This window comes from Narcine bancroftii, chromosome 13 (assembly GCF_036971445.1).
Source record: "Narcine bancroftii isolate sNarBan1 chromosome 13, sNarBan1.hap1, whole genome shotgun sequence".
Lineage (NCBI taxonomy): Eukaryota > Metazoa > Chordata > Chondrichthyes > Torpediniformes > Narcinidae > Narcine > Narcine bancroftii.
Window position 1 is genome coordinate 37,343,987 of NC_091481.1, and position 14,302 is coordinate 37,358,288.

Sequence of the window (14,302 nt, forward strand, 5' to 3'; positions counted from 1 at the left end):
ATCAGTGCCTTACTCACCCTCTCCATTTCTATTCCGCTAGGTCTGTCAGTGAAGGCTCGCTACTCCTCAACCCTGCAAATCCCCCATGCATGCCCCAACAACAGAAGTGAATAGTGCGTGAGCACTGGAAGAAACAGAACGCACCGTCGGCTCCTGCAGTCAAACCAGCAACAATAAACACCACACCTTTGGCCTTTAAAGATATCTTTCCTGTAGTTAGGCAACCAAATCTGCATACAATACTCCAAATTTGGTCCAACCAATGTCTTGTACAACTTTACTATAACATACCAACTTTACCATAACTACACAACTCCTGTACTCAGTACTTTGATTTGATTTATGCAGACCAATATGCCAAAAGCTCTCTTCACAAACCTATCCATCTATAATGCCACTTTCAGGCAATTATGAACAGCAGATTTTCAAGACTTTGCAAAACACCTCTCCAGATTCTAGCATCTGCAATATCTCCTGGGTATCCAGATCCTTTGGTCTTTCGCCACCATTCCTGAGGGACTGCAATATTGACTGTTGTACAGTTATAATGACTTGAACTTGGATATACCAAATATGGCATAATTCAAAAGAATACAGATTATAATAATAATAATAATAATAATAATAATAATAATAATAATAATGCTTAAAACTATAAAAAGAACATTAGTCACATCTACAATCGGACTGGCAAATTAAACAGATTAAATTTACCCAAAAGGTGTTTTGATTTATTTCATAATGAAAATGAAGAGATAGCATTAAATAAATAGTATTGCTATAAAGTGGTTACAGACTCATAGAAAATGGGGTGTGTACATATTAATTTAAATGCCAAGTTAAACAAGAAAATCTGCAGATGTTGGGGTCAATGACAATACACAAATGTACCGGAGATACTCAGCAAGCCACTCATAAAGGGTAACCAACATTTTGGGCCTGGGCAAAATAGAATCACTACAGAAGACAGAGTGGGAGTTGTTAGGTTTGTAGCAGATGTCAGTAGGAAGTTAGCTCACAAGAGGGAAACAGTGTGATCGTGAAACGGAGAGTGTTGCCAGAGAGCTGCATGGGGTCATTTGCTGCATCCAATGCTCCTGATGCAGCCTCCTCTTCACCAGGGAGACCGGTTGCAGACTGGGAAATTGTTTTGCTGAGCACCTTTGCTCTGTCCACTGCAACAGCAAGGACCTCCCAGTGATCAACCTCTTCAATTCCACAGATCATTGCCACACAGATTTGTATGTCCATTGCCTTGTGTATGTCCAAAATGTGGCCACCCTCAAATTGGAGGGTGTCTGGTCTCCGACCAGACTTCATTATTATTAACCTTCATTTTTCCTTAACCCCCACCCTCCCCCGTCCCCCAGTCATTCTCTTTTTCTAAGCCTCTGTCTACTTTCCTCCAGCTCCCACCACCCTCCCCTTCCTTCTTCTATCAGAAAACTACCCTTCTTAGACCTCTGCTATCTCCCCTATCACTTCTACCCTCCCACCTGTATCCACTTCTTACCATTTACCTGTTAGCCTGTGCTCCTTCCCCCCCCCACCCCACCACCTATTTATTCAGGCATCTACGTTTTTATTCAGGCTCAGGCCCGAAATATTGGTTGCCTTTTGCTTCCTATGGATGATGTGTGACCTGCTGAGTTTCCCCGAGCACTTTTGTGTATTGCAATACAAATACCAAAACATTATTTAGTCTTCCTCACTTTATGCCCGGAAATCTTTCAGCACATTACTGTGCTCAATTCCAGGCACCTAACTACAGGAAAGATAATAAATCTTCAAAGGAGTGGTTTTGGGAGGAGTCACGTGATGGAGTAGTGGCCGGTCAGGGAATTCCAGCCCTCTCCCGAAAAGTTTTAAAAAATGCACAAAACACAAAGGTACAAGATTAAAATTTACAACAAAGTAAAAATAAAGGTGAGAAGAAAATGGCAGCGAAGAGAGAAAAGTCGAAAACAATGGGAAGAAGAGAAGAAGAAAGAATGTCGGAAGAAGAAGGTGAAGGCCTTACCTGTCCGAGGAGGCCCGCCGCGGAGAAAGAAGCCCGCTCCCTCAGGTCAGTGGAAGTCCCGGGCTCGGGACTACAAAAATGGCTCACAGAGCCGAGTAAAAGTGCGCAACTGCGCATGCACAAGGAGTCGCGCATGCGCAATGCGGATGAAAAAAAAACACACTGACGGGAGGGGGGAACAGCTGCAGAGTCGATCTCCACAGCTGAGAGAGACACCTGCAACACAGCAGCAGGTGCAGAACAGAGAAAATAACGACAACAAGAAAGAAGAGGGTAAAAAGAAAACAAGGAAACAACAGATGGTCAACCCAGAGGAAGAAGAAGAAGAAGAACAGAAGTAAATGGAAGAAGAAGAGAAAGGCAAGACAATGGATATATCTTTATTTAAAGAATATATGGAATCAGTGAAAGAATGGCAATTACAAGAATTTAATGAGATAAAAAGAAGAATTAAGAATGCAGAAGAAAAAATGAATAAAATAGAAATGGTCATGTCAGAGATAGGAAAAAGAGTGGAAAATATGGAAGAAAGAGAAATAATTGTAGAAATGGGAGGACTTAAAAGAGAAATTAGAAGAATCTAATAAAAAAAGTTAAAGAGGCACATGAGCTGTTAGCTCAGAAGATAGATATAATAGAAAACTATAATAGAAGAAATAATATAAAGATAGTGGGCCTTAAGGAAGATGAAGAAGGCAAGAATATGAGATAATTTATAAAAGATGGATCCCCAGGGTCCTAGGAAGACCAGAATTACAGGAAAAAATGGAAATAGAGAGGGCACATAGAACTTTAGCCCTGAAACCACAACCGCAGCAAAAACCAAGATCAATTTTAGTAAAATTCTTAAGATATACAACAAGAGAAAATATATTGGAGAAAGCAATGAAGAAAATAAGAGAAGACAAAAAGCCACTGGAATATAAAGGTCAAAAACTTTTTTTCTATCCAGACATAAGTTTTGAACTCCTGAAGAAGAGGAAGGAGTTCAATACAGCAAAAACGATCTTATGGAAAAAAGGATATAAATTTATGTTAAAGTACCCAGTGGTACTTAAAATAGTTATTCCAGGGCAACAAAACAGACTATTCTTGGATCCAGAGGAAGCAAGAAAATTTGCAGAACAACTACAAAACAAGCAGAGAGATGAAGACATGTAATGAGAGTAAAAATGACCACGAACTATATGTATGTGTGTATAGGGGTATATGTGTGTATATATATACATATATATAGTGTGTATACATGAATGTATCTGTATTTAGAGGAAAATATATAGAGTATAGATAAGAATTAACAAGGGAGGGAAAGGGAATAGAGGGAATAAGGAGGGAATTAAAATAGTGACCTTTGTTACATATGAAAATTGAAATCTTTTCCGGGGGGGGGTGGGTGGGGAGGAGTTATGGTCACTGAGAAATCAGTTGATGTTTGTGAGTGAATTCGCAAATCCAAATGGAGAGGGGAGATGTGGTTGCCCGACAAGGGATAAAGGGCAACTCAGGAGGGGGAGGGGAGAATGGGGTTAAAGAAGTTTTAAATAGGAGAATAAGAAAAATGTTTGATGTTTTAGAAATGTTGTCTTATAAAGTGTTCAAAACAAGAAAGCAGAAATGGATAAGATGGAAAGGTGATGATGGAGAAATGGAAAGGGAAGATAAACAAAGTATGAAATGGCTATGCTGAACTATATGACTTTAAATATTAACAGAATACATAACCAAATCAAAAGGAAGAAACTGTTAAATTTACTGAAAAAAGAAAGAATTGATATAGCATTTGTGCAAGAAACACATTTAACTGAATTGGAGCACAAGAAATGAAAGAGAGTTTGGGTAGGACATGTAACAGCAGCGTCGTATAATTCAAAAGCAAGAGGAGTAGCTATATTAATTAGTAAAAATGTGCCAATTAAAATAGAAGAGGAAATAATAGATCCAGCAGGGAGATATGTAATGATAAAATGTCAGATATATTCGGAGTTTTGGAATCTACTCAATGTATATTCACCTAACGATCAAAAGTTTATGCAAGATATTTTTTTGAATATAGCAGATACGCAAGGGAACATATTAATAGGAGAGGATTTCAACCTGAATTTGGATTCAAATATGGACAAAACTGGGAAAAAAATTAACAGAAAGAACAAAGTAACCAAATTTATAATTAAATCGATGGAAGAAATGCAACTTTTGGATATATGGAGGAAATAACACCCAAAGGAAAAGGAATATTCATATTATTCGGGTAGACATAAAACATACTCAAGAATAGACCTATTTTTGTTATCAGCTCGTATGCAAGATAGAGTAAGAAAAGCAGAATATAAAGCTAGAATATTATCGGACCATTCACCCTTGATATTGACAATAGAGTTAGAGGACATCCCTCCAAGAATGTATAGATGGAGATTAAACTCCATGCTACTTAAAAGGCAGGATTTTAGAGAATTCACTGAAAGACAAATTAAAATGTATTTTGAAATAAATACGGAATCAGTGAAAGATAAGTTTATACTATGGGATGCAATGAAAGCGTTCATTAGAGGGCAAATAATAAGTTATGTAACCAAGATGAAGAAGGACTATAATCAGGAAACAGAGCAGTTGGAAAGGGAAATAGTAAATATAGAAAAAGAATTAGCAATGAAGGAAGATACAACTAAAAGAAGAGAATTGGCAGATAAAAAAATAAAATATGAAACACTACAAACATATAAGGTGGAGAAGAACATAATGAAGACAAAACAGAAACATTTTGAACTAGGGGAAAAAAGGCACAAAATTCTAGCATGGCAGCTTAAGACAGAACAAGCTAAGAAAATGGTATTGGCATCAAGGAAAAAAGACAAACAAATCACATATAATCCAACGGAGATCAATGAAAACTTTAGAGAATTCTATGAACAATTATACCAAACTGAAAACGAAGGGAAAGAAGGCAAAATAGATGAATTTTTAACTAAAATTGAACTACCAAAATTACAAATAGAGGAACAAAATAAATTAATAGATCCATTTGAAATAGTAGAAATACAAGAGATAATAAAAAAATTACCAAATAATAAAACACCAGGAGAGGATGGATTCCCAATAGAATTGTATAAAACATTTAAAGATTTATTAATTCCTCCCCTCCTGGAAGTAATCAACCAGATTGATAAAACACAAAGCTTACCAGATTCATGTAAAACAGCAATAATTACAGTAATACTAAAGCAAGGGAAAGATCCACTTGCACCAGCGTCATATAGACCAATATCATTACTTAACACAGATTATAAGATAATAGCTAAACTATTAGCAAACAGATTAGCAGAGTATGTACCAAAAATGGTAAATCTAGACCAAACTGGATTTATTAAAAAAAGACGCACAACAGACAATATTTGTAAATTTATTAACTTAATTCATGCAGTAGAAGGGAGTAAAGCAGTGGCTTTAGATGCAGAGAAGGCCTTTGACAGAGTAGAATGGAATTATTTATTCAAAGTATTGCAAAAATTCAGTTTACCAGAGAAGTATATTAATTGGATTAAAGCATTATATAAGAGGCCATTGGCGAAAGTGACAGTAAATGGATATCTTTCTTTCTTTCTTTGGCTTGGCTTCGCGGATGAAGATTTATGGAGGGGGTAAAAGTCCACGTCAGCTGCAGGCTCGTTTGTGGCTGACAAGTCCGATGCGGGACAGGCAGACACGGTTGCAGCGGCTGCAGGGGAAAAATGGTTGGTTGGGGTTGGGTGTTGGGTTTTTCCTCCTTTGCCTTTTGTCAGTGAGGTGGGCTCTGCAGTCTTCTTCAAAGGAGGTTGCTGCCCGCCAAACTGTGAGGCGCCAAGATGCACGGTTTGAGGCGATATCAGCCCACTGGCAGTGGTCAATGTGGCAGGCACCAAGAGATTTCTTTAGGCAGTCCTTGTACCTTTTCTTTGGTGCACCTCTGTCATGGTGGCCAGTGGAGAGCTCGCCATATAACACGATCTTGGGAAGGCGATGGTCCTCCATTCTGGAGATGTGACCCACCCAGCGCAGCTGGATCTTCAGCAGCGTGGACTCGATGCTGTCGACCTCTGCCATCTCGAATACTTCAACGTTAGGGATGAAAGCGCTCCAATGGATGTTGAGGATGGAGCGGAGACAACGCTGGTGGAAGCGTTCTAGGAGCCGTAGGTAATGCCGGTAGAGGACCCATGATTCGGAGCCGAACAGGAGTGTGGGTATGACAACGGCTCTGTATACACTTATCTTTGTGAGGTTTTTCAGTTGGTTGTTTTTCCAGACTCTTTTGTGTAGTCTTCCAAAGGCGCTATTTGCCTTGGCGAGTCTGTTGTCTATCTCATTGTCGATCCTTGCATCTGATGATATGGTGCAGCCGAGATAGGTAAACTGGTTGACCGTTTTGAGTTTTGTGTTCCCGATGGAGATGTGGGGGGGGGGGGGTAAATGGATATATATCAAAGCAATTTAACTTAAGCAGGTCAACACGGCAGGGATGCCCACTATCACCCTTATTGTTCGCGTTAGCTATAGAACCACTAGCAGAATTGATAAGAACAGAAAATAATATAAAAGGGATAAAAATAAAAGACAAGGAATATAAAATCAGTTTATTTGCGGATGATGTTATAGTATACTTATCAGAACCAGAACTATCAATAAAAGAATTATATAAGAAATTGAAGGAATATGGAGAAGTGTCGGGTTACAAGATTAACGTAAATAAAAGTGAATCAATGCCAATGCATAATGCGGATTTCTCAAAATTTAAGAAGGAATCACCATTCAGATGGCAAATGCAAGCAATAAGATACCTAGGTATACAAAAAAATAAAAATCTCGGCCATCTATATAAACCCAATTATTATCCACTAATGAAAAAATTACAGGGCGATTTAGAGCATTGGAAAGATTTACCATTAACACTAATAGGAAGGATAAACTGTATTAAAATGAACATTTTCCCAAGGATACAATACCTATTTCAGGCATTGCCAATACACTTGACAGAGAAATTTTTCCAGGAGTTAAAGAAAATAATAAGGAAATTTTTATGGAAAGGGGGAAAACCGAGGATAGCACTAGATAAATTAACAGAATGATATAAACAAGGAGGCTTACAACTGCCAAACTTTAAAAATTATTATAGAGATACCTATCAGATTTTTACCAAACAAGGGAAAAGCCAGATTGGACTAGATTAGAACTAGATAAAATAGGGGAAAAGATACCTGAACACATATTATATAAATGGGATGAAAAATTGGTACAACGTAGGAGTTCTCCAGTAATAAATCATCTACTCAATATTTGGAAGAAGATTTATGTAGAAAGGAATAAAACAAATTACCAATTACCAAAACTAATATTGACACAAAATCAGTGACTCCCTTTTACAATAGATAACCTTTCCTTTAGAGAATGGGAGAAAAAAGGGATCAAAAGAATAGAAAATTGTTTTTCAGGAAATAGATTCTTATCCTTTGAACAAATGAAAGATAAATACGATATAACTCAAGATACAGTGCTGGCATATTACCAATTGAGATCCTACTTGAAGGACAAATTAGGAAGCAGTCTGAGGTTACCAGAGGGAAGTAACTTTGAATATGTGATTACAGATACAATGATAATCAAAAGATTTATAACAAATATGTATATTAAACTGCAAGAAAAGGAGAATGAGGAAACAAATGGTAAAACTAAACAAAAATGGGAACAAGATTTAAATATAAAGATAAAAAAGGAAACATGGGAGAAGTTATGTTCTGGAACAATGAGAAATACAATAAATACGAGTTTACGTATGATACAATATAACTGGATACACAGGCTATACATTACACCTCAAAAGTTAAATAAATGGGACCCAACAGTATCTGACAGATGTTTTCGTTGTAAAAAAGAAATGGGAACAACAATTCATGCAACCTGGACATGTGAGAAAGTAGAAAAATTTTGGGAAGATCTAAACCAGATATTAAATAAAATTACAGAAAACAATATACCAAAAAATCCAGAGATCTTCCTCCTAAGTAACATAAAAAACAAAGAATTTGGAATTGATTTGGATGGTGCACAAAAAAGATTTGTTAAGATAGCTCTAGCCGTAGCAAAAAAATGTATTATATCAACCTGGAAATTGGAAGATAATTTGAAAATACAACAATGGTATTTAGAAATGAATAAATGTATTCAATTAGAAAAAATAACATATAGTTTAAGAAATAATATTGAAATATTTGAACAAATATGGGAGCCTTACATGAAACACAATAGAGAAAACCTTCCGGGGATATTCACTACCTAAATTAACGAAAGGAGAAAGAAATGAAAAGAATTGACTCAGTGGAATTTCATGTTTATTTTTATTGAATGACAACATTGTTTGACTGGTTTAATGTATCTTAGATTTTATACTTTAAATGGATGGGGGAGCAGGTAGGGAGGGTGGGATGGGGGGAGGGAGGTGGGGGAGAAAATGACACTGTATATATTTGAAAAGGGAAATGTATGTATCATGGTCAATGTGGCTTATGGTGCGAAAAATAAAAAAATTCAAAAAAAAGGAGTGGTTTTGATGACAGCTTGCCAGCGATATTAACTTTGTTCCTCTCTGCACAAATGATTTGCAGGCACTTGATGAGAACTTCCAAGATTTTCCAATTTTAGATCAGGTGAAGTACCTGCAGCATTTGAACAGAACAGACCTAGGAATTTTGTGACTGTTGGAGAATACTAGAACAATAGAATATTGCAGCACAGAAAAACAGGCCCTTCGGTCTTTCTGGTTTGTGCCATACTATTATTCTGCCTGGTCCCACCCACCTGCATCCAGGTCCATAGCCATTCATACCCCTCTCATCCATGTACCTGTCCAGATTTTTCTTAAATGTTAAAATTGAGCCCTCATTCGTTCCACACTCCCACCACTCTCTGTGTGAGGAAATTCCCCCTCAGCTTCCCCACTTTTTCCCTTAACCCATGACCTCTGATTGGTATCTCACCTACCCTCAGTGGAAAAAGCCTATCTATATAACATATAACCATATAACAATTACAGTACAGGAACAAGCCATCTTGGCCCCTCTAGTCTGCACCGATTTAAGTGAAACTCCACCAGTCCCACCTACCTGCTCCCTGCCCATAACCCTCCAATCTCCTCGCATTCATGCACTTATCCAACCTTTGCTTAAATAACAAAATTGACCCTGCTCCAACCACCTCTTCAGGAAGGTAATTTCACTCAGCCATCACTCTCTGAGTGAAGAAGCTTCCTCTCATATTACCTCTAAAGTTTTTCCCCCTAACCCTTAACGTATGACCCCTCGTTCCAATCTCACCTACCCTCAAGGGGAAGAGCCTATTCACATCTACTCTGTCTATCCCCCTCATAATTTTATATACCTCTATCAAATCCCCCCTCAACCTTCTATGCTCCAATGAATAAAGACCCAGACTACTCAATCTTTCTTTGTATTCTAGATACTTCAATCCAGGCAACATTTTAGTAAATCTTCTCTGCACCTTCTCTACTTTATTGATATTCTTCCTATAATTTGGGGACCAGAACTGCAGACAATATTTCAAACTTGGCCTCACCAATGCCTTGAACAGTCTCAACATCACCTTCATCTCCTATATTCTATGCTATGATTTATAAAGGCCCGCATACCAAAAGCCTTCTTCACCACCCTATCTACATGAGAATCCACTTTCAAAGAACGATGAACCGTAATTCCAAGATCTCTCTGTTCCTCTTCATTCCTCAATGCCCTCCCCCTCCCCTTCACTGCATACATCCTGTTTTGATTATTCTTTCCAAAATGAAGCACCTCACACTTATCTACATTAAACTCCATCTGCCACCTTTCAGCCCATTCTTCTAAGCCATCCAAATCCTTCTGCAGTCCCCGAAAACCCTCCTCACTATCCACAACTCCCCCTATTTTAGTATCGTCCACATATTTACTCACCCAATTTACCACTCCATCATCCAAATCATTAATGTAAATGATGAATAACAAAGGACCCAACACTGATCCCTGAAGCACACCGCTCGTCACCGGCCTCCATCCTGACAGACAGTTGCCTACCATGACTCTGGCATCTATCTTCTATCCACCATTGAACCAATATGATTATCTCAAGATTAATCCTTAGTGCCTGAACCTTCCTCACAAACCTTCCTTGTGGAACCTTATCAAAAGCCTTACTGAAATCCAGATAGACCACATCTACTGCTCTACCCTCATCAACCTTTCTAGCCACTTCCTCAAAACATTCAATAAGATTTGTCAAACATGACCTTCCCCTCACAAACCCATGTTGGGTGTCCCTGATCAATCCCTGCCCCTCTAGATACTTATACACATTATCTCTAAGAATACTTTCCATTAGTTTACCAACCATCGACGTCAAATTTACAGGTCGATAACTGCTGGGCCTACACCTGGACCCCTTTTTAAACAGAGAAACTATGTTTGCAACACGCCAATCCCACGGCACCATACCTTCCTCCAGTGACTGTTGAAAAATCACTGACAGAGCCTCCGGTATTTCCTCCCTGACTTCCCTCTACATTTACTCTTTTCTTTACCCATCATAATTTTGTATACCTCTATCAAATCTTCCCTCATTCTTCCACAATCCAGGGAATAATGTCCTAAACTATTTACCCTTTCCTTCAAACTGAGAGTGCTGGCAACATCATAGTAAATCTTCATTACGCCGAGTGACTGATACCCAGAAGACACTGATGCTGGAATCTTGTCTTTAGGCCTCCTGTACCTTTTTCCTGATGATAGCAGAGTGAAGAGGGCATGGCCTGGGTGGTTGAGGTCCTTGAGGATAGAGGCTTAAGGTGTCTTCGATGGACTGAAGTCTGGCGCCTGTAATGTCACAGGCTGAGTTAACCACACTGTCGAATACTTTCTTGTCCTGAGCATTGGCACCTCCATACCAGACAGTGATGGTCTAACGGAACACCTGTGAAGTTTTCAAGAGTCTTTGGTGACATACTAAATCCCCTCAAATTCCTCCAGCATCAATCAAAGTGGTGACTGCATCAATCTGGAGGAGTATACAGATACATTAGTAAGTGTATTGATGATGTCACTGTACCCAAGACCATCAGTACTCATCTAATCAGAAGCCATGGTTGACAGCGGAGGTGCACGTACTGCTGAGGAACCGTGACGCTGCCTTCAGAGCGGGCAATGAAATAGCCCTAGCTATCGCACAAACCAAGCTGTCTAAGGCCATCAGGAAAGCAATGCATCCACATGCCCAGCACATTCCTGCACAGCAAGGACAGACAATGTAAGTGGAAGGGCATCCAAGACATCGGCAACCACGAGACTACACTATCTGCCTGTGCAAAAAATGATGTGGCAGCGGAGAAGACCACCTCTCCTCCAAATGATCAGATGCAGTCTCTTGTAGTGACCAATGTGAAGAGAAAGTTAGGCAAAGTCAACTCACGCAAAGTTGCTAGTCCAGATAACATTCCCGGCAGAGTGCTCAGGGGATGTGCAGTTTAGCTAGCAGATGTTCTCACTGACATCTTTAACATCTCCCTGAGGAGCATCATGGTCCCAACGTACTTCAAAGCCACCACCATTGTCCCCATGCCAAAGATGTCGTCTGTGTCCTATTGGACACATGTTCATCATCATGAAGTGCTCCGAGAGGATCATCATGGGGCACATCAAGCATCTGCTGCCCCTGTCGCTGGACCTCCTGCAGTCAGCATATAGATCCAACTACTCCACGGACCATGCCATTGCCACTGCCCTTCATCTAGCCCTCACCCACCTGGAGAACAAGGACTCGTATGTCAGACTGACATTTATTAACTTCAGGTCAGCGTTCAACACAATCATACCACCGTACCTGATAAGGAAGATGAGAATGCTGGGTCTAAACACCTCCTTCTGCAATTGGATTCTTGACTCCCTGTCAAGGAGACCTCAGGCAGTCCGGATCGGTAACAGCATCTCCAAGACCATCACACGGAGCATGGGGGGGCCCTCAGGGGTGTGTGCTGAGCCCACTGCTGTTCACTTTGCTGACCCACAACTGTGCAGCTAAATACGGCTCGATCCAATCATCACGACCGTGGTGGGGCAGATCAGTAAGAATGATGAGATGCAGACGCTAATGAACTGGAGCAAAGCAAACAACCTGTATTTGAACATTAATCAAATGAAAGAGATCGTATTCGACCAGGAGGGCATGGGTGACTATGCTCTGCTGACCATTGATGGCTCAACCTTTGAGGTCGTCAAGAGTATCAACTTCCTTGGGGCTCATTTGGCGGAGAACCTCACATGGTCCTTTAACACAAGCTCCATAACCAAGCCCAGCGGTGTCTCTACTTCCAACGGAAGGCTGAGGAAAGTTCATCTCCCACCCCCTCATCCTCACTACATTCTACAGAGGATGTATCGATAGCATCACCGCCATCAGGATCCTGAATTCCCAGAACATATGTGGATAGTGTACCATGGATTTTTACTGCATGTGTCTTAATATTTTAGTGATTAATTTCTATTGTAACGTATTTATATAAATATGTTCTGTGGACCAGCAGAAACACCATCTCGTCTTTACCATGCAAGCATGGTGTGAACAATAAATAAAGGGGACGATTTGACTTGACAAAATATAGACTCTGACGAGCCTTCTCCATGATTGCATCGACACGGAGGCTCCAGCACAACTCCTTGAAGATGTTGACCCCCAGGAATTTGAAGCTCTTGACCCTCTCCACTGCTGACCCCTTAATAAGGACTGGATCGTGTTCTCCTGTCTTCCTCCTGAAGTCTACAATTATATCCTTGGTTTTGCTAAAACTGAGTGCAAGGTTGTTGTTGTGATGCCACTCATTCAGCTTATCTGTATGTTTCCCCTCTCTTTATCCATTTGCACGCCTATCATTTTTACTTACTAGAAAGCTTAAGCTTCCCAATTATTCCAGGGGACTTCAGGAAGCGAAAGCCAAAGGTGTACAATCCAGTGATCATTGGGGGATCAGAGGTGGAATGAGTGAGCACATTTAGGTTCTTGGGAGCCACTATCTCTGAGGATCTTTCCTGGACCCAGCACACTGTTGGCATTGTGAAGAAGGCACGTCGCACCTCTACTTTGTCAGGAGTTTGCGGACACCAGAAACTCTGGCAAATTTCTACAGAGTTGTGGTGGAAAGCGTGCTGACCGGCTGCATCACGGTCTGGTATGGAAACACCAATACCCCTCCAAAGGGTAATGGACATGGCCCAGGACATCACAGGCAAAACCCTCCCATACTATTGAGTATATATATAGCAGTGGTTTTCAAACTGCTCAGCCCACCAGGTTCAGGAACAGCTGCTCCCCCTCCACTATCAGACTCCTCAATCAGGGACTCATTTAAGGACTCTTACCTATGCACTTTATTGTTTTTTTCTTTTTGTTCTCTCTGTATTGCACAGTCAGTTTGTTTATATTTGTTATCTGTTTAAATTTCTTCTATTTGTTTACATCAGTGGTTCTCAACATTTTTCTTTCCACTCACATCCCACTTTAAGTAATTTAAGTAATCCCCATGCCGTCGGTGCTCTGGAATTAATAAGGGATTGCTCAAGGTGGGATGTGACTGCTTTAGACCAAATTGTTACTGAAATATTTTGCTTGAGAAAAATTGTCATTGGCCCATTTCCTTTGGAGTTATGAAACTGTGCACATAACGAGTCAATGGGGTACGATTAAAACAGTGGCTTTCAACCGTATTCTTTCCACCCACAGAGGACCGATGGCATAGGGAATACTTAAAGTGGTATGTGAGTGGGAAGAGAAAGGTTGAGAACCGGTGGTTTACACATTTACGCTGTGTTCAGTTTATTGGCACCTGCTCACAGCACCAGAATGCAGAAGTCCTTTTTCAGTCTCACCTAGGGACTAACTTCAGATCCAATTTAAACCACACACCATTTATCTACAACCCTGTGTCACACAGCTGATGTACATCATGAAGCTTAGATATCTACAACCAAGTGAGCCCTGCATATCATTGCCAGTCACCCTTGATTAGTGATTCACAGCTATTTTGTGCTGCAGGCATTTCCTACCTCGACTTTGAGCACCTCGGCATTGATCAGCTCCGTGGGTCAACTTTGACGGATGTGCAGTGGAAAGTGCGCTGATTGGTTGCATCATGGCCTAGTATGGGGGGCTCTAATTTACAGGGAGCGCTGCCATCGGAGAGCAGCAGCAATCATCAAAGATCCACACCACCCCGAACAT